General features: G+C 47.1%; 1 protein-coding gene and 1 long non-coding RNA gene across 2 annotated transcripts in view; one reads left to right on the plus strand and one right to left on the minus strand.

Moving 5' to 3' along the window:
• Window positions 1-488, minus strand: part of RIMBP2 (RIMS binding protein 2) — a 354,432-nt gene extending 353,944 nt beyond the window's left edge. Inside the window, exon 1 of the mRNA XM_085876868.1 lies at window positions 385-488. The gene's annotated coding sequence lies outside the window, so the exon portion shown is untranslated. The remainder of the gene's footprint in view (window positions 1-384) is intronic.
• Window positions 489-5,707: 5,219 nt separating this feature from the next.
• Window positions 5,708-8,870, plus strand: LOC147027454 (uncharacterized). The gene is made up of 3 exons (XR_015057049.1): window positions 5,708-5,828; window positions 6,954-7,024; window positions 8,563-8,870. It is a non-coding gene; the product is annotated as an uncharacterized LOC147027454 (long non-coding RNA).
• The last annotated feature ends 12,576 nt before the right edge of the window (window positions 8,871-21,446 follow it).

Below are 21,446 nucleotides of genomic sequence, written 5' to 3' on the forward strand. Positions count from 1 at the left end.
CGCGCACTCGAGCCGAATGGACGCAATCATTCGTTGCTCCTTCTCCCCTTCCCGGGTGCGGTCCTCTCGTCCGTGGCCTGCTCTCATTGGGTGGACGGCGTGTCGCGGCCGCCCCGACTCTGGTCTACTCAACACCCATTGGGCAGAAAACGAAGCATACCTTATTTGGCGCGCAGATGACGCGAAACGCACATCGCCTGAGGCATGGAATTCCAGACACACCCGCAATGCCAGCGAGCGAAGAATGCCGAGAGCGGAGTGTTGTAAAAAATCCTGTCGATAAAATAATCCACAGCGCACGTTCACTTAATTCCCATTAGACGAGGGACGGGACCCAAACGAGAAACACAATAGTAACAATATTACTAGCACAATGGCCTCCACCTGTGCTGGGATTTTTAGCAGCGTTTCGTAGAGCGAACGCTGCTCTCAGAGAGATTCTTCTTCTTCTTCTTCTTCTTCTTCTTCTTCTTCTAAAACCTTTTGGACTCGGCTCTGTAACATACAGGATCCGGATCCCCTTAAATACTAAGCTCCTCTACACATCCTCACATAGATGGTGCCTTTTGAGAGCGTCTATCATGAATCATTTAAATATATTCGGACATTTGCTTTAAAGTTTCGAAAAGTTCACGTTACTATTTAAAGATTATTCCATTTAATGTGTTGTAATTTCATAAATACACGATTTTCTCGTCATGAACGAAGATCGTCCATGACGGACGTGACGGCACGTGAGGAAATATCGGAAGTTGTTGTTTTTTTTTTTTTTCTTCCTCTTCTTGTTCTTCTGGTGAAGACAAAACCTTGAGGACGCTGCTCTTGGGACACATTTGTCCTTGTTTCCTTGAGACCCACCCTTCTTCTTCCTGTCTGTGTTTACAATCCTCTTCTTGTATTTTCTCCTTATCACCTTCAGTTTTTATTTTTTCCCCACGACTACTTCAATTTCCTCCCAACTATACCCTCTGTTTCATGTCTTAAATTACAAAACAAACAACAACAACAAAAAATCTTTTCCCTTCTCACCTTTCCCTCCTATAACCACGTGACTTCCTCCACAGACTCTTCCTTTTTGTTCTTCCCTTTCCAAATTTCCAATCCCACTTTGATCGTGAAGGTATTCACCGCTCACCTTCCGACCTCACTCTTCCTGAACACTTTAAAAAACGGTCTCAAAATGTTTCCACTCCTCCTTTTCCTTCAAAAACCTGTGTTCAAGTTGACCTTAATTTGATCCGGTGTCGAAAAATTCCACCTGTTACAACACATCTTTCCTCCATCCTCGAAATTCTTCTTCACTCCATCCATCTTCTAAAGTATTTAAATGAATCTCTGACCGACAAATCTTTAAAGTTTCATTTTCAAATGCTTGTTCTTCCATTATTAATAGTTGTTTTTTTTCCAAACTTCAGTGCAAATTCTCCCCACCTCCGTATATCTGCCCCCTCCTAACTCCTCACCTGTTATACCCTCTCCTTACCCATGCCATCTTGCCCCTCATCCTCCCTCCACACTTGGCACCTCTTCACTATCTTCTGCTTTAGTATGAGCTCCTCTTCTGGTATCCCAAATTGGATGGTGTTCCAACATCTGTGGGATGGATATATATATATATATATATATATATATATATATATATATATATATATATATATATATATATATATATATCTCTCTCTCTCTCTCTCTCTCTCTCTCTCTCTCTCTCTCTCTCTCTCTCTCTCTCTCTCTCTCTCTCTCTCTCTCTCTCTCTCTCTCTCTCTCTCTCTCTCTCTCTCTCTCTCTCTCTCTCTCTCTCTCTCTCTCTCTCTCTCTCTCTCTCTCCTCATCACACACCTCCCCTTCTTGCCACCCCTCAAATATTATTCCACCCCCCCACCCACTCCCATTTTCACCAAACCAACACCCAGTCTCATCCTTCCTCTCTCCCCACCCTCCCTTCTCCCTCCTCCCCCATTACCGTGCCTGCGCTCATTGTCTCCTTCCCTCTCAAAGCTTCCCTCTCACCCTTCCTTCATAAATCAACCGCCTCCCCCTCTTCAAAGCAAACTTCACTCTCTTTCCCCCTCCAAGCTTCCCCCTCACCTTTCTCAAAAGATACCCCACCACCTTTCTCCCTCAATTCTCCACCCTCACCCCTTCCCTTTCAAATCTCCCCCCTCACTTCCCCTTCTCAGAGCTGTCCCCTCCCTTCACATCTACAAAACTGCCTCCTTCCCCCAACCTCTCTCTTCCAGCTCATTCCTCCACCTTCTCCAATCTCCCGCTTCTTTGCCACCTCTCTTATTACTCCCCATTGCAACCTATCCCTTCATCACCTAGCCCTTTGTCCTCCTCCCCACCTGACCCTCTCCCCCACGTATTCTGCAATCTCCCACGCACTGTCAACAACTCTCCCACGCACTGTCAACAACTCTCCCACGCACTGTCAACAACTCTCCCACGCACTGACAACAACTCTCCCTACCTCCACCTCTCCTCCCTCATCCTACCCTCCCCTCCCCTGCACACAAAGCCTCCAACCCTCCCTCTTCCTCAACAGTGTGGACCTTAAATATCTGGGGCCTTCGCTCCAACCTGATTGATCTATGGATACAGGTTTCCACTGGCAAACCAGACATAACCTGCCTAACATAAACTTTCCTCCTTCAAGATGTCTAACTCCTTAGTTTCTCTCCATGGTTAGACCCTCCTCTGGTATGACAGACCTGAGCGTCGTCCTGGCAGCGGAGTTACTCTCTTCATCAAGCACAATTTCTCACTCTCCATGCACTGCCCTCACTCGTCCCCACCCCCAGAAACGGCTTACCCTCCACTCCCACCTCATGTTTATATGTGTGTTGTACCGTCCACCAAAGAGTGTTGACTCCATTTACAACTCGCTCACCAAAAACATGAACCAACTTCTATCCACTCATCCAAACTCTCTCTTCCTCATTTGTGGTGACTTCAATTATCATCATGCCAGTTGGCTGGGTGTGGATACCTCTATCATCTGCCATGCCACTTCAGCAAAGGATATCTGCGACTCCTTAGGACTGACAATCTCTCAACATCCTGACCTGGATCTTCAGCCAATGCTACTCCATTTCCTCTGGATTGGATTTTGACCAATTTCCCAGAAAATGTCTGAGCTTTGCTCTTCTTCTGCTCCAAGAGGTTCATCTGACCACATGCTTGTCAAAGCGGTCATCTCTGACTGTTATTAGAGAACCACATCAGCACCGTCGAGTCTGGCATTTCACTCAGGCTGACTGACAGGGTCTTCAAGCAGCCATCAAGCTTCAAGACTGGTCTCCCATCACTACTTTCTCCAACATCAACCCATCCTGGGAATTCTTTCAAAAAAATTTGTCTCTCATGCACAGATTTATCCCATATCGTCTTCAGTTGTCCTACGTTTCCTTCCGCCCACGGTACACTGAAGCTTGTGGCAAGGAAGTTGTTCTGAAACAAAATGCCTTCACCTCATGGAAGGGAAAGCCGACTGAAGGCAATCTCAGTTCCTTCCACAAAGCTCGGACCTTATGTGTGTCTACCCTCAGGAGAGCCAGGAAACAACATCTTTCTAATCTCAAGTTTGAACTCTCAAAGCTGTCTCCCTCCTCCAAAGCCTGGTGGCATTTGGTTAAGTCTGTTTCTGGTGTATGTTCCCCCATCCATTCCCTCCCTTGCATCAAATGGCTGCACAGCTGACACTGCACGCAAAAGGCCTGAATGCCGAAAGTCCGTGTTTGCTTCTAATTTTTGCGTCCCAAACCCTTCGCTTTCTTTACCCACCTTACCCAGTCGCATGCAGCTGTTTCAGGACTCTGTGTCCTTTTCTCCTGACAAGGTGGAGAGCTTGCTGTCAAACCTCGACTCGGATTCTGCAACCGGTTCAGACAGCATCAGCCTACTTGCCCTAAAAACGTGCTCTGCTGCTCTTGTTCACCCTCTCTCTGTTCTATTCACCCTCTCATTTACTCAAGGTCATCTGCCGTTTGCTTGGAAATTAGCAATCATTACTGCTCTGCATAAAAAGAGGTGCAAAAACGGATTCCTGCAACTACCGACCAATCAGCCTTCTCCCAATCATCAGCAAGGTTATGGAATCCATCATCACTTCTGACATTAAATCCTTCCTCTTCTCCAATGCCTTCATTTCCGATCATCAATTAGGTTTCATACCAGGTCACTCTACCCTGGAGATGCTACTTCTGCTTTCCCAATAATGGATGGAGGTCCGAAATGCCAGACATGAGATCAGTCATCTCCCTGGATATATCGCGAGCTTTCTTTACAGTCCGGCATCCTGCACTGCTTACCAAACTCTCCTCTTGTGGTATCCAAGGTAATCTCCACTCATGGCTGACAGACATATTCTCCTGTTGCAGTCAGCACTTGGCTCTTAATGGAATTCTCTCATCCCCTCCTCCTGTCCAGGCTGGAGTTCCTCAAGGCACTGAACTAGGCCCTGTGCTTTTTCTGGTTTTCATCAATGATCTCTCCGACTCTCTGGAAAATCCTCTTTATCTATTTGCTGATGACTCCACCCTCTGCCGTACCATCTGTCATCATTCAGACCGGCAAGCAGCAGCTTCTTCGCTCTGCAGATCTGGATAAAATCACAAACTGGTCCAACACGTGGAACATGTCTTTCAATCCAGACAAATCTCACACTCTCACGATGTCTCTTCAAAAGGACCGTTTGGAACCCCCCCTCCCCCCAATCTACTTTCTCAACAATCCTCTGGAAGAAGTCCTTTCTTTAAAGCTTCTGGGTCTCATTATCTGCCATGATCTTTCCTGGGAAAGTCACATTTCCAACCCGGCCTCCAAAGCCGGTCGCCGACTGGGAATCCTCCGTCGTGCAAAGTCCTTCCTCGGCCCACCTGAGCTCCTGACCACATACAAAGCTTTCGTCTGCAGCCTGATGGAGTACTGTTCTCCCCTCTGGGCTGGTGCTCCTGCCTCTCACCTTTCTCGGCTTCACGCTGTGGAAATCAAGGCATTTAGGATTGTTAGTATCTCCCACGATGAGGCTGAATCTTTGGGCCTCTCACTCTCACCGCAAGCAGGTCGGTGGTCTTTCTGTCTTCTATCCTCTCTTCTCTGGTCTCGCCCCCCCCCCCACCCCATCTTCGATTTTTCCCCACCATATTTCCGCAGGGTGCTAAAGGTCTGCCAGTAACTCCTTTCTGGTAAAACTACCAAAATCATGAATCACTACTCATCTTCACTCTTTCATTCCTCTTTCTTCCCGCCTTTGGAATAAACTCCTTCACTCTGTTGAATCCCATTCTTCCCTCTAAGCCTTCAAAACAGCTGTTCACCACCACCTGTTATCATCCCTATCCAAATCCTCGATCTTTTCTACCCCCGTTAATCCACCCCAAACCCACCTCCTTCAAATTCCATGTTTTCCTTCCAGAAAGTCTCTGTAATATCCATCTTGTATACCCCATGTTCTCCGCCCCATCCCTCTCCCTTCCACAGATCTCCTAATGTCTCTGTTCCCCACTGTTTTGTCCTTACCACTCCCCTCTTGTCTCATGCCCCCTTGCTGTGCATTGTGTGTTAGTGCTCTAGCTCTCGTACGACCTTGACAAGGTATACAAAATATATATATATGTATATATATATATATATATATATATATATATATATATATATATATATATATATATATATATATATATATATATATATATATATATATCAGTTCAGGGATTTAGTCAAATTGACAATGGAGGTTGTTCTGCAGTTGATGCCGTGCGTGTGGAATGTGTTTGTTTGCAGGTGTGCAACGAGTTTTTACGGACTGGGAGTGTGGCTCGCGAGAGGTGAGTGTTTGAGGAAGGCACCCCGGGCGCTGAAGTGTCTGTCGGGTGGCAAAGGCACGTAGCAGACAGAAGCACAGCACAAGGGTTTATACTCGAACCCACGACAAATGGACAACACAAGCAAAGTTAATAAATAGAGGTTTAAGAAGCAGAAATCAAATATTCATAATGGGAATAAATCAAAACGGGATAATAATGAAAGGTGAGGTCACTTAAATTCCGATTTGAGGCACCTCCACACAGACTTTGATACAGACAAGGGGACAGAATAAATAAAAGAGTAATCCTCCCTCTCTCCCCACACTTAGCTGTGTGCCCAGATGGGTTTCTGAAGCTTGGGGTTCGCCAAACCACGTTGTTATGGTATGGGAAAATGCGCCCAAAATGGTGTCCAGCTGCGCTCTGGGCGGAAAACGTACAGGAGGAAATTCGGGTGGTGATACTCAACACCAGGGCTCCGAAACCACGATGCAGCTTCTTTCATCGATCGCACTTGCCAACACCGCTCCTGTGCAGAATGGCGCTGCCTTCTTCCCCGATGGCACAACACGAGGCTTCGAGGCGCAGTCTCACACGACCCAGCTGAACAGCCAATAGCTAGCGTCTTGCTCCATCACACGAGCAAAATCGCCTCAGCACGAACGCGAGCAGTCGTGCTGTGGCCATTTTCAGTATGGGCCCTAGAAATAGGTGTAATCCCTCAGTAGTGTCAAAAGGGAGGCTTTGACGCAGTAATGTGTCCCATTTCTCAAAGTAACAGTATTCGCTCGTTTACGCTCACTCATACTTCTCCTTTTCAAACTGAACACATTACTTTGTCAAATACATAACACTCATCACCATCAAGAATACCTGAACTTGGTTCTTGGTTTAAGTATCTTTGTTGAGCAGAGATGAAATGACAAACCTCACTTAACGCTCTTGTCTAAGCACCTCATTTTGGGGAAATGACAGCCTCACCCAACTTGGATATTTTCCCAGACGTACCCCATTGTCCTCTTTCCTGTTTTTCAACCGCACCCAGTATTTTCCCAAAATGCTGTCAGACTGTGTTTTACTTCTTCAAAATACTTTTTACGTTATAAAAAGCCACGCTTCTCTCACTTGAAACATTTTGACCCAAAGGAGATGAACAACAACTTGCTTTCTTCCAACCTTTCCTCTGATGAAGAATATAACAACCCATCACAACATTGGTAAGTTTCATACACTATTGAAACTGTTCATAAAAGCCTTGCATATGATTTATTATATAACGAATTATTTATTTTCCCCTTTATTCCAGCATTGTCAACTGTTAATTTTTTTATTGTCATTGTAAACAGTATCATACACTATTAATTAAACTGTTAATACATATACCTTGAAAAACAGTGCCCAGCTGATGATCTGGACAAATTGCTTTTAAGTTAAGGTGATAACTTCAAATAAAATCGCTTTTGTAAGGACTTACCAGTATACAATATTGTTACGAATCTGGAAGCCATGAGCACTCAACATACAGGTCCTATAGAACAGTTATATCGGTAGGTATGTGTTTTTTAGTTAGAGTCCCCGTCCCTCGTTTAATGGGTGAATAAATGTACATGCGCTGTGAGTTATTTTGATAGTTAGGATTTTTTACATCACTCACAACAACTACGGCTACTACATCTACAACTACAACAACAACGCCATCTTCGCTCTCACAGCGACAACCCTCTGCTCTCGGCATTCTCCGCGTGCTCCCAAATATGGTCATGAACCAGTTCGCTCGGATGTGCGCCAAATAAGGGAATGCGTCGTGTCTCACCCAATGAGAGTGGGCCACGATGAGCGAACCGCGCCCGAGAGCAACAAAAGGAACGGAGAGCAAAGAATCGGGTGGATCTGCTCGAGCAGGTAGGAAAGAATCTGCGCCCCGTCTTCACCAGCGCATGTTCTGGTTCCCAGCTGATCCCGTCGCCGGCGTGCTCTGGTTCTCGGGTCATCTCGTCGCTGGTGTGGCCTGCGTCAGCTGCCCTTGGTCCGTTCGTGCCGACTGGTGCTCCGAGAAGGTGTGGAGGTCGAGCCGCACGCTCGCGGCCAGGTAGCCAGCCACTTTCTCGTCCCTCAGCCCGACTTTCCTCCAAGCCTAAGGGATAATAAAGACCATTTTGGGTCTGTTTCTTTTGGGTACGCGTCTGTCTGTGGGCCCTTCTGTAAGTAGGAATTGTTTAAGTGGTTGTGTGTAAATTTGCATTCTCTATTAGTCGTGATAACTCTGCCCTTACGTGCTTCCCTCGTTTCCCCGATTACTGTGAATAAATACCCCATTTGTTAAATGTATCAGCTCGTTTCTGTGTTTCTTCGATTGGCTTAGCATGGCGCGTGTTGGTGAATTACAAAGGCTGTTGCCGCTGTAAATGTACATTTGGACCGACGGGATTTCGGCAACCATCCACTCGGGTTGCACACGGGTCGGGCACGCTAACGGCTCGACTCGACGAGTGCGGTCGAGGGTGTGAATACTCGGTAGCTTTGTCTGCGTGGGTAATTAGGTATATTGAAGTTTGGCAACTAACCCTACCCCACGCGGTCAAATTATTGACGAGTCACGGTCTGGTAAGGGACCCGTACCCTCGGAGTTTTCCGAAAGGTACGATCTAGATTCCAGGTGTTCGGTAGAGTCGACCCTGCGGCTTCACCTAGCGGTCGTGCTCGCAGTCGATACCCAGCTCCGCAACAATATATCTGTGTGTGTGTGTCTTAACAGGAAAGAAGCACTCAGATGATTCCAGACCCCTCACTCTCTCACACAAACAAACATATAATAAAATCTGTTGTAGATATTTCAGTTTACTATATCGTATGTTTTAAGGATTAATTACATCTATTTTGTTTTCTGGTTATTTAATTTTAAATCACAAGAAGAGAATAAAGCGAAAAGAAGGGAAATGTGTCCTCACCAACGACCCACCCCCTCCCCCATCGGGCACCCCCTGCCCTTCCCCGTGCATGTGTGGAGAAGGGTGGAGGGTGCGATGAGGGAGGGGTGGGTCAAGGGTGGGGGCCCGTAAGGGGAGGGGGATGATGGGATATGTGGGTGTGGCTTGTATGGGTGTGGCTTGTGGGTGGAGACAAAGAAGGGGGTGGAGTGAATTTTTAATTAAATAAATGTGTTGTGTGTGGGGAACTAATAAACGAATCATTGTATGAGGGAGTGTGGATGTGATGTATGGATGTAAATTGTGAAGGTGGAGTGAATTTATTTCATCTTTGTCTTTTGTAATTCTTGTGAATAAAATTAACTGGATTTCTTCTCTCTTTAAATCATGTAATTTTAAGTCCAAGGAACTGTATCTATTACATCAACGATTTTAAAAAGTTCATTTGTCCATCACTTAGGATAGATAGCCTTTTGCAAATTGTGATTTCCACCAATATATTCTTATGACATCACCAATCTTAAACTTTGGATTTTTCAGGTTAATGCCCCTTTCATACTCTAATTTTGTAAATGTTTCTGATGGTTTTGATTTTGTTGAAGAATGAACTGTATTGTAATTATCAACAATGTCCTGAATTAAAGATCCCCATTGTTGAGAACCGAGTTGAGTGAATTATTTTTATATAGTCTCTCTATTAAAGTGCGATTAAAATGCTCAATAACAACCACCTTTCCTTCATTAAAGGTGCTTTATGTAATACCGTTATCTTTAAGATGATTCATAAATGTTTTGTTGTAGAACTCTGTTTCCTCATCACTCCACAGTTTATTAGGTTTTCTCTTGCTTCTTTAAATATCTGTTGGAAAGCTAACAAAAGAGTATTACCTCTTTTTATTTTCAAAGGAAGAACCTACGCATATCTACTCCAAAAATCAATAACGGTTAAAGCATACTTGTACCCCTTATATTATCATTATTGAGTTCAATCAAGTCAGCAGACCAGATATAATCAATTCTTTGGAATAAACCTTCCTTTTTTTAAAGTGTGTGATTATTGGTTAATGTAATTCATCAGCAAATTGCTCTTCAATCTTAATGACATCACTATCTCTACCCACTTTACCCAGTCGCACCCAACTGTCCCTGGACTCTGTATCCTTTTCTCCTGACAAGGTGGAGAGCTTGCTTTCAAACCTCGAGTCAGATTCTGCAACCGGTCCAGACGGCATCAGCCCACGTGTCCTCAAAGCCTGCTCTTCTGCTCTTGCTCACCCTCTCTCTGTTCTATTCACCCTCTCATTTGCCCAAGGTCATCTGCCATCTGCTTGGAAATCTGCTAACATCACTGCCCTGCATAAAAAGGTGCAAAAACAGATCCCTATAACTACAGACCAATCAGCCTTCTCCCAATCATCAGCAAGGTGATGGAATCCATCATCGCCTCAGATATGAAATCCTTCCTCTTCTCCAATGGCTTGATTTCCAATCATCAATTTGGTTTCAGACCAGGTCACTCTACCCTGGATATGCTGCTTCTGCTCTCCCATCAATGGATGGAGGTCCTCAATGCCAGACAGGAAATCCGAGCCGTATCCCTGGACATATCACGTGCTTTTGACACAGTCTGGCACCCTGCCCTACTCACCAAACTCTCTTCCCATGGTATTCAAGGCCATCTCCACTCATGGCTCGCAGACTTCCTCTCCTGTCGCAGTCAACGTGTGGCCCGAAATGGAGTTCTTTCATCCCTTCTTCCTGTGCAGGCTGGAGTTCCTCAAGGTAGCGTTCTGGGCCCTGTTCTTTTTCTGGTTTTCATCAATGATCTCTCGGACTCTCTGGAAAATCCTCTATTTCTCTTTGCCGACGACTCCACCCTCTGCCGTACCATCTGTCATCCCTCAGACCGGCAAGCAGCAGTTTCTTCGCTCACTGCAGATCTGGATAAAATCACAAACTGGTCCAACACGTGGAACATGTCTTTCAATCCAGACAAATCTCACACTCTCACTATGTCTCTTCGAAAGGACCGTTTACAAAACCCCCCCATCCATTTTCTCAACAATCCTCTGGAAGAAGTCTTTTCTTTCAAGCTTCTAGGTCTCACTATCTGCCATGACCTTTCCTGGGAAAGTCACATTTCCAACCTCGCCTCAAAAGCCAGTCATCGACTGGGAATCCTCCGTCGTGCTAAGTCCTTCCTCGGCACTCTTGAGCTCCTGACCACTTACAAAGCTTTTGTCCGTAGCCTGATGGAGTACTGCTCTCCCCTCTGGGCTGGTGCTCCTGCCTCCCACCTTTCTTGGCTTCACGCTGTCGAAACCAGGGCATTTAAGATCATCGGCATCTCCCGCAATGAAGCTGAGTCTTTGGGCCTCTCACTCAATCACCGCAGGTTGGTCGGTGGTCTTTCTGTCTTCTACCGACTCCTCTCCAGCCTTGCCCCCCCTGCTCTCTCTGCGATTTGTCCCCACCACATTTCCACAGGGCGCTCAAGGTCCGCCAGCAACCCCCTTCTGGTAAAACTACCAAAATCACGAATCACTGCTCATCTTCACTCTTTCATTCCTCTTTTTTCCCGCCTTTGGAATAATCTTCCTCACTCTATTCTTTCCCATTCTTCCCTCCAGGCTTTCAAAACAGCTGTTCACCACCACCTCTTATCTTCCCCCATCCAAATCCTCGATCCTTTCTACCCCCGATAATCCACCCAAGCCCACTTCCTTCATTTCTCCTACTTTCCTTCCTGAAAGTCCCTGAAATGTCCATCTTCTCTTCGCCATGTTCCCCGTCCCATCCCCATCCCTCTCCCTTCCACAGTTCACCTAATGTGTCTGTTCCCCACTGTTTTGTCCCTTCCACTCCCGCCCCTCTTGTCTCATGCCTCCTTGCTGTGAGTTGTGTGTTAGCTCTCATACGAGCCTCGACCAAGGTATACAAAAAAAAAAAAAATGACATCATCATAGCTTAATCGTTTTTTTGATAACCAAGTCCAAGTCTCAATTCAGCACTTATCATCTTCCTCACAATCAACTTTTTATCTCAAGGTTGGATTTCATATCAAAAACAAATTTAACACTTCTCGATCCGCTTCGTCTTTTCTTCCAACGTCATGCTATTTCCATAATCAATATCATGCTTCATACACACTTCATCAACCCAATTTAGAGGTTTAGACCAAAGTTTAGGATTGTTGGCCTCATCTAATCTTTTATCCAAGTTTGTGCCCGGACCACCCAAAGAATGCCCTGGTAGATGAAATTCCCCTGGTATTCCAGTTGTTGTAAATTTACTTCCTGATAAAAAAAACTTTTGGATATTTCCCCCACGTTTTTGTTTGGAGATAAATTTACTCTTTTTAGAGCCACACACCGAACATATCCCTTTTTGTATAACCCTATTATTTTTACTTTTAACATACGAGATATGTTTGGTATCGGCATTATTTGTACATTTCAGACAATAACTCATTTATTTATGAGAAAAATTCCTTCAGAGTGTGAAAACCTTTTTAGTTTCCAACATGCACATTTGAAACTTAATTTTTAAAACAAAGAATCCTTAGAAATGTCTTCACTCTGTCCTCCATTTATTTAGGGGGAAAATTGACAAATAACTATGACAAATAACACACACACACACACACACACACACACACACACACACACACACACACACACACACACACACACACACACACACACACACACACACACACACACACACACACACGGCACAACAGAGCAGATTTAACCATAGCACATATTCTTACACGATCTTATTTACACAAAGGACACATGGCCATCATTCAATCCAAGGAGAAGACAAGAAGAAGAATAACTTGAGAAGAAAAGAAAAGTATGGTCGAGACTCATTTCTCTCTCACCTCACACAGCCCAATAGGGCTGTGCCGGTCCAAAAATACTAAGGAATGCGGGGAGGGGGGGGGGTGGGGAGAGGAAAGGATGGGGATGGGGAGGATGGGCAGTAGAATGGTGATGCGGTACAATGGGATGTGCAGCCGTGTCTCTGAGGTGTCCAGATCCAGGAGACAAGTCCTCTCGGGCGTTCCAGATATGCCAGCTGCAAACAACTCCGTTTCAGATGGGCCCCCATGTTCAGCTGCTCCCTGTGAACCAATGTTCTGAGCTTTTTCTACTGCACTCCTTCACTCCATGGGCTCCCTCCCTCTCTTCACACTCTGCACACTCTCACCACCTCACCGAGCAAGCTTTTTAGCGCGTACAAGTGTAGTAAGACAGCAATCAGGTCAGGTCAAATGAGATCTGTGACTTGCTACAGGTACCATGTAAACATGTACTAACCTGTTCCATAGTCAGGTTGTTGGCGACTAAACCGTCTCCCCACCAATTGTTTTTGGTGAGGATGGTGTATGATATGGACACCCAGCAGGATGAAGAACAAATCTTGTCAAAGGGTGGAGGAGCTCCTTGTGAGCCAATGGCCATCCATATCTTGTGCCCAACTGTGTCTGCAGATGTCCTCCTGCAGTTTGGTGACTTCTTATTCGGAGGTCGGTGGCAGGATTTGCACTCCGGCCACCGTAAAACCCTTCATTCTGCAAAACAATCCAAAAGCATAAAAAAATCTGAAAACCCACTCTGTGGGAGTACCTCCTGCACAGCTTCCCTTCGCAGGGGCAGCTCACCGGCTGACGGGATTGGGGAAAAGTCTTCGGGACCTCCAATCTCTGATGACAGGAGGAAAACCACAGAGTGACCTTCCCGGGTCAGATTTCTGGAGAATGTGTCGGGGTGGTGCTGAGGTGTCGTTCACCAGATGGCAGTCTCCTTGGGTTAACCTGAGGCGGTCCCTTCAGGTGGGTTCCTGGCATGTCCTATCCTGAAGAGAGGATGATCACCTGTCTCTTATCATCTGAGCTCAAGTCTTTGGACATCGGTATTGCAGCACTCTCCGAGGTTGAGAGAGTGGACTGTGGCGAGATCATGGTGGGTGGTTACACCTACTGGTCTGGTTCTGGTTCACCTAATGGTTCTGGTCGCTCTGATGGTGACCATGCCCAAGGAGTTGCTGTCGCTGTGTCCAATAAGCTGACTGCAATGATAATTGAGGTAACACCGGTCAATGAGCGTATTATGAGACTTAGGATTCGTCACTCCTTGGGTGTCATTTCCCAGGTCTCAGTTTATGCTCCGACTGAGGTGAGTGATCTCACAGTGAAGGACGCATTCTTTGCCATACTCAAGTCTGTGGTTGATCAGTGCCCCAGTCGAGATACTCTTCCAGTCTTGGGGGATTTCAATGCCTCACCTGGAAGTGATAGGGATGGTTATGAGACGTGTGTTGGTCCCCATGGGTCTGGAACTGTAAACCTGAATAGCACTAAGTTCCTTGACTTTGCAAGAAGTTATGGACCTTGGGTGGGGGTTCATGGTTTCAGCGCCCACATGCTCATCACTGGACTTGGTATTTCAACGCTGGCAGTGTGGCAAAGGAGATTGACCATGTGGCCATTGATGGTCACTGGAGGATGATCCAGAACTGCAGGGTATACGAGAGTGCTCAATTCTTCAATACTGACCACTGGCTTGTTGAAGCAACTCTTAAGTTGCAGCTGAAATCCAGGAGCATGGTACCATCCCAGCTTAGGCTGGATTTGGCAAGCTCAAGGATGAGAGGGTAGCTAAGGAGCTTGCGAACAGGTTGAGTGGAGATCTGGGGGGTCTGGGTGCTTTGGGGGATCCTAAAGAGTTGTGGAGTGCCTTCAAGACCACCATCCTTGGTGTTGCCTGGAGATGTCTTGGAACTCACTGGAGGGCAAAGAAGAATTTTGTCTCTCAAGGGATACTGGATACCATTGCCCAGAGTCGCAGGGCCAGGCTGAGTGGCACAGCTGAGCTGGTCAGGGAACTGAGGTGTAAAACTGTACGTGCCCTAAGGGTGGACAAGGAGGCCTATGTGCGAGGAATCTGTGAAGGGGTAGAGCATCACCTGTGGTCAAGTGATTCTCCTCCTGCTTACAGAGGAATCTGCGCATTGGGTTCATCCAAGCCCGTCCCTCGGTGTACTGCATTTAGAGCAGAGGGTGGTGAGCTCTTGACAGTGGAGTCCGGAGTGAAGGCCCATGTTGAACTTCTCAACTGAACTGGCATCCATGCTGAAGTTCTCAAGGCTGGTGGAAATGCTATACTTGTGTCGTTGCATGCAGTTCTGTGCTCTTCCTGGAACACAGGCATCATCCCAACTGACTGCAAGACGGGCCTTCTTGTTCCTCTCATCCTGCTTCCAGGGAAATCATCGCATTGCGTTCCTCCAAGCCCATCCCACGGTGTACTGCAGTGAGAGCAGAAGATGATGGGATCTTGACAGAGGAGTCCGAAGAGAAAGCCGGTTACTTTGAGCGGTTGTACCAGGCTGATCCACCAGCTGTTGAGTTGGATGTCAGGGGTGTTACTATCCCTATTGCTGACCCTCTGATCAACTGTGGTCCACCTTCGTTTGTGGGAACACAGGCTGTGGTGAACCAGTTGAAATGGGGTAAAGCTCCAGGCATCCGTGGCATCCATGCTGAACTTCTCAAGGCGAATGGAAATGCTGTGCTCGTGTCGTTGCATGCAGTTCTGTGCTCTTCCTGGAACACAGGCATCATCCCAACTGACTGCAAGACAGGCCTTCTTGTTCCTCTCTGGAAAGGGAAGGTGATCGCCAAGACTGCAACAACTACCGAGGAGTGACATTCCTCTCAGTGCCGGGCAAGGTCTTTGATCAGATAATTCTTGATAGGGTTCGCCACAATCTACTTGAGCACCAGCGTCCAGAGCAGTCAGGCTTTCAACCAAAGAGGTCAACGATTGAATGTATCCTTGCTCTTCGGGTCCTTACCGGATGCAGACGAGAGTTTTGGTAGGGACTGCATGCAGCTTATGTTGATCTCTGTAAAGCGTTTGATTCAGTGAATCGGGATGCCCTTTGGAGGATTCTTAGTCTTCGTGGGGTGCCACCAAAACTGATAGATCTGATGTCTGAACTCTACTCTGTTACTGAGAGTGCTGTGAGATGTTGTGGGACCATCTCTGACTTATTTCCAGTTGTTACTGGAGTCCGTCAGGGGTGTGCACTGGCCCCACACTTTTCAGCAGTTTATGAACTGGATTCAAGGGAGGATGTCGGAGAGATCAAGCTGTGGTGCATCATTTGGGAATGTAAAGATTTTTGACCTTGATTTCACAGATGATGCAGTCATCTTTGTGGAGACTCCAGATATTCTTTTGGGAGGCCCTCGAGGTGTTGAATGAGGAGTCAGAGCCGCTGGGATTACGGATTTCCTGGGTGAAAACTAAGATCCAGGTTTTCAACGACATATTGGATGCAGCTATCCTGTCTGTGCCTGTTTGTGGCGAGGATGTTGAGGTCATGGAGAGATTCGCTTTCCTTGGCAGTGATATTCATGTCTCTGCTGGCTGTGAGCCAGAGATCAACAGACGTCTGGGTCGGGCCTGGGGAGTCATGGATTCACTGGATCATGGGGTGTGGCGCTGCCGGTACATGTGCAGGAGGATGAAAATCCGAGTCTTCAGGTCCTTGGTGTTTCCAGCCTTGCTCAATGGATGTGAGACTTGGACTCTGACCAAGGATCTGAGACGGAGACTTAATTCCTGTGGTACTAGGTCTCTTCGGAGAATCCTTGCCTATCGCTGGTCGGACTTTGTGTCCAATGAGCAGTTGTTGAGAGAGACTCAAATGAGATTTGTTACCTGCATAGACCGTGAGCATCACCTGCGGCTGTATGGACATGTGGCTCATTTTCCTGACATTGATCCTTCTCACCAGATTCTCTCAGCGAGGGAGCCTCGTGAGTGGAGAAGGCCAATGGGCTGACCACGTGCCTCGTGGTTGCAGCAGGTTGATCAGCATCTCAAGGAGATTGGGATGAGCCAGGCATCTGCCTGGGGGATGGCCAGACGGAGGTCTCTGGAGTACCAGCGGAAAGTGGACAGAGCGACACATTGCTCTGGTGCATGCTCCCATACCTGACCTGACCTGTCCGTCCACTCCCCATATCCTTCTTCCTCTCGATCTCGCTTTTCTGCATCTCGGCTTGTGCGAGCCTCCTTCCTCATTGGTCCATGTACAATATAGGCATGTCCACGATGTCGCTTGTGGGAAACACTGCTCTTTCTGAGGGAACTTTTCACCACAGCCCCCACTAAACCCTTGGTACATGAAAGACACCACAGGTGCTCTCCAGCCCCTTCCTCACACCCAAACTTTCTCTGTACAACACTCCACTGTATCACACGAGAGGTGCCATCCCACAGGCTATAGATATCAAGCATCGTGCTTTGTGCCATGAACGTGAGAAATAAGATAATGCGCAGATGGCGTTGCAACAGAGAGGGATGCAAACAGACCGGTGGGGTAAAGGAGGGATTGTTAAAAGGAGCAGAGGCGTTTGGTGAAGGGGATTGTTGAGACATTGAGAAAGGCAGAGAGGGTGAACAGACCGATGGTGTGAATGATGGATTGTTGTAAGGTGAGCACGGGGGTGGGTGGAGGGATGAAGGGGAGTGAACTGACCAATGGGGTGAAGGATGGATTGTTGAAAGGAGTGGGGGGGGGAGGGAAGACATCACACCAGGGAAATAGAAACTAACTTCAATGAAAGCCACCTGAAAAACCCATGGACCAGGGGGCAAGGTCTATCTACACATTGACTAAAGAAATAACTCATGCTTGGGTCTCCCACACATCCAAATATGCTCTCCCCTTGGGGTATGTTTCCAAAACTATAACATTACCCCCTCTCCTAACTAAACTCATCCCGTGTCTGCCAACTCTTGTTAGGTGTGGTTCCCTCTCATACGGTTTACCTCACTTATCCCCCGGAGGAAATGCATGCATGTCCTCCCTTTGAATGTGTTGGAGTGAAAGAACCCACCACATTAGTTTTCATTATTTTCACTCAAGACAGTTCGAAATGCAATTCTCCACCGAAACACATACCAGGTGGGTTTAAACATTTTTACAATTACTTACTTACTTCGCCGTGGTTCGGCGACGAAGCAAGTGTTTGGAATGTGGAACATCACTGGGGACCCAGTCGCCAGAGTCACTGAAGACCCAGTGGCGAAAGTGAGGTGAGACAAAGGGGGAGGATAAACAGAACCACCCTAATGGGGAGGGGGAACAGACCCAACTTGCAGTTGTGGACCAAATGAAAACACCGACACAGACAGAGGGGATGAAAATGGTGGACGATAACAGGGAGGACAGAGGGGGATTGAGGGGTGAGGGAGAGAATGAGGATGAGGATGATGAAGAGCAGTGAAGACTGGAAGAAGAGTGGGCAAACAAAATAGTGGAGATGAGAATGATACCATTCAGGAAAGGACCACAACTATACAAAATAGAAAATAACTGACAGACAAAATTGCTGGTTGGGGGAACCAACAAGGCACTCAAGAGAGTGGAACCAAGAATCATCCCCATTAAAGGACTTCACACTGGAGCTTTGCAGCAGCACTGCTCATGCAAGAAAAAGTAACAGGAAAACAACATCGCAAGAAGAGCAAACCAGCCCATTCAGACAGAGACGAGGCACTACGATGGAAATGAAGAGACACAAAGGGAGCAACAGAGAAGAGAAACAGGACAAATAAAGCAATTTATAAGGGCAAATAGAAGCCCAAAGCTAATGAGGAGAATGCAAAAAATAAAAAACAAACACCAAATACGAAACAAAGACCTCGAGGTAATGCTTGCTCCAAGCAAACTCAAAATAGAAATCATCACAAGAAAGATTAATCAACAAACAATGACAAAGTCAAAAAAGGTCAGGTCAGGTCAGGTATGGGAGCATGCACCGGAGCAGCACGTCTCTGCGTCCACTTTCCGCCAATACTTCAGGGGCCTCTGTCACGACATCCACCAGGCAGATACTTAGCCCATCCCCATCTTCTTGAGATGCTGATCAACCTGCTGCAACCACGAGGCACGTGGTCGGCCCATTGGCCTCCTCCACTCACGAGGCTCATGTGCTGAGAGAATCTGGTGAGCAGGGTCAGCGTCTGGAAAACAAGCCACGTGTCCATACAGCCACAGCTGATGCTCACGGGCTGTGCAGGTAACAAATCTCATTTGAGACTCTCTCAGCGACAGAGCACAGAACTGCATGCAACGACACGAGCACAGCATTTCCACCAGCCTTGAGAGGTTCAGCATGGATGCCACGGATGCCTGGAGCTTTACCCCATTTCAACTGGTTCACCACAGCCTGTGTTCCCACAAACGAAGTTGGATCACAGTTGATCAGAGGGTCAGCAATAGGGATAGTAACACCCCTGACAACCAACTCAACAGCTGGTGGATCAGCCTGGTACAACCGCTCAAAGTGACCGGCCTTCTCTTCGGACTCCTCTCTCAAGAGCCCATCATCTTCTGCTCTCACTGCAGTACACCGAGGGACGGGCTTGGAGGAACGCAATGTGATAATTTCCCTGTAAGCAGGATGAGAATCCCTTGACCAAAGGTGATGCTCTATCCCCCTCACAGATTCCTCGCACATAGGCCTCCTTGTCCACCCTTAACGCACTTACAGTTTAACGCCTCAGGTGCCTGAACAGCTCAGCTCTGCCATTCAGCCTGGCCCTGTGACTCTGCTCAATGGAATCCAGTGTCTCTTGAGACAAAATTCTTCTTCGCCCAATGGTGAGTTCCATCACAACCAAAGGCAACATCAAGGACGGTGGTCTTGAAGGCACTCCACAACTCTTCAGGATTCCCCAAAGCATGCTCCTCCTTCTTCTTCTTTCGGCTAGCTCCCGTTAGGGGTCGCCACAGCGGATCAACCATCTCCATTTCGCTCTATCCTCCACATCTTCCATAGACACTCCAACCACCCGCATGTCCGCCCTCACCGTATCCATGAACCTCTTCTTTGGCCTTCCTCTTCTCCTCCTGCCTGGCAGCTCCATCTTCAACATCCTTCTCCTGATATACTCCGCTTCCATCCTGTGCACGTGTCCAAACCATCTCAATTTCGCCTCTCTCACTTTGTCTCCAAACCGTCCGACCCGCGCTGTCCCTCGAATATACTCATTTCTTATCCTATCCATCCTCGTCACTCCCAACGAGAATCGCAGCATCTTTAACTCTGCCACCTCCAGCTCCGCTTCCTGTCTTTTTGTTCGTGCCACCGCCTCCAAACCATACAACATAGCTGGTCTCACTACCGTCTCATATACTTTCCCCTTCACTCTTGCAGCTACTCTTCTGTCACAAATCACTCCTGCAACTCTTCTCCACCCACTCCATCCTGCCTGCACTCTCTTTTTCACTTCTCTCCCACACTCTCCGTTACTTTGGACAGTTGATCCCAAGTATTTAAACCCATCCACCTTCCCAACCTCAACTCCTTGCAACCGCACCATACCACCACCCTCCCTCTCATTTACGCACATGTACTCCGTCTTACTCCGACTGACTATCATTCCCCTTCTCTCCAGTGTGCACCTCCACCTCTCGAGGCTCACCTCAGCCTGCTCCCTACTCTCCCTACAGATCATGATGTCATCTGCAAACATCGTAGTCCATGGAGACTCCAGTCTGATCTCGTCCGTCAACCTGTCCATCACCATTGCAAACCGGAAAGGGCTCAAAGTCGATCCTTGGTGCAATCCCACTTTTACCTTAAACTGGTCCGTCATTCCTACCGCACACCTCACCGCTGTCACACTGTCCTCATACATATCCTGCACGATCCTCACATACTTCTCCACCACTCCCGATTTCCTCATACAATACCACAACTCCTCTCTTGGCACCCTATCATAAGCTTTCTCTAAATCCACAAACACACAATGTAACTCCTTCTGGCCTTCCCTATACTTCTCCATCAACATTCTCAAAGCAAACATCGCATCAATGGTGCTCTTTCCTGGCATAAACCCATATTGCTGCTCACAGATCGTCACCTCTCCTCTCAACCGAGCTTCCACTACTCTTTCCCACAACTTCATGGTGTGGCTTAACAACTTTATCCCTCTGTAATTTCCACAGCTCTGCACATCACCCTTATTCTTGAAAATCGGAACCAGTACACTTAATCTACACTCCTCCGGCATCCTCTTACTTTCCAAGACTTTATTAAACAATCTGGTTAACAACCCCACTGCCATCTCTCCGAAGCACTTCCATGCCTCCACTGGTATACCATCTGGGCCAACCGCCTTTCCACTTTTCATCCTCTTCACTTCATCCTTACTGATCCACCCCACTTCCTGATTCACTATCTCCACCTCTTCCATATATCTCTATATCTCTCTATCTCTCTCTATCTCTCTCTATCTCTCTCTATCTTTCTCTATCTCTCTCTATCTCTCTCTATCTCTCTCTCTCTCTCTCTCTCTCTCTCTCTCTCTCATTTTCTTCATTCATCAGCTCCTCAAATACTCCATCCACATTCTCAACACACTCTCCTTGCTCGTCAGCACATTCCCATTTACGTCCTTTATCACCCGAACCTGCAGCACATCCTTCCCAGCTCGGTCCCTCTGTCTTGCCAATCGGTATAAATCCTTTTCCCCTTCTTTTGTGTCCAACTTCTCAAACAGCTCGTCATATGCCTTTTCCTTAGCCTTTGCCACCTCTCTTTTTGCCTTTCGCCACCACTCCTTGTACTCCTGCCTACTTTCTTCATCTCTCTGACGATCCCACTTCCTTTTCGCCAACC

The sequence above is a fragment of the Eptatretus burgeri genome, chromosome 4 (assembly GCF_056783735.1).
Source record: "Eptatretus burgeri isolate ZD-2024b chromosome 4, Ebu_testis_v1, whole genome shotgun sequence".
Classification (NCBI taxonomy): Eukaryota; Metazoa; Chordata; class Myxini; order Myxiniformes; family Myxinidae; genus Eptatretus; species Eptatretus burgeri.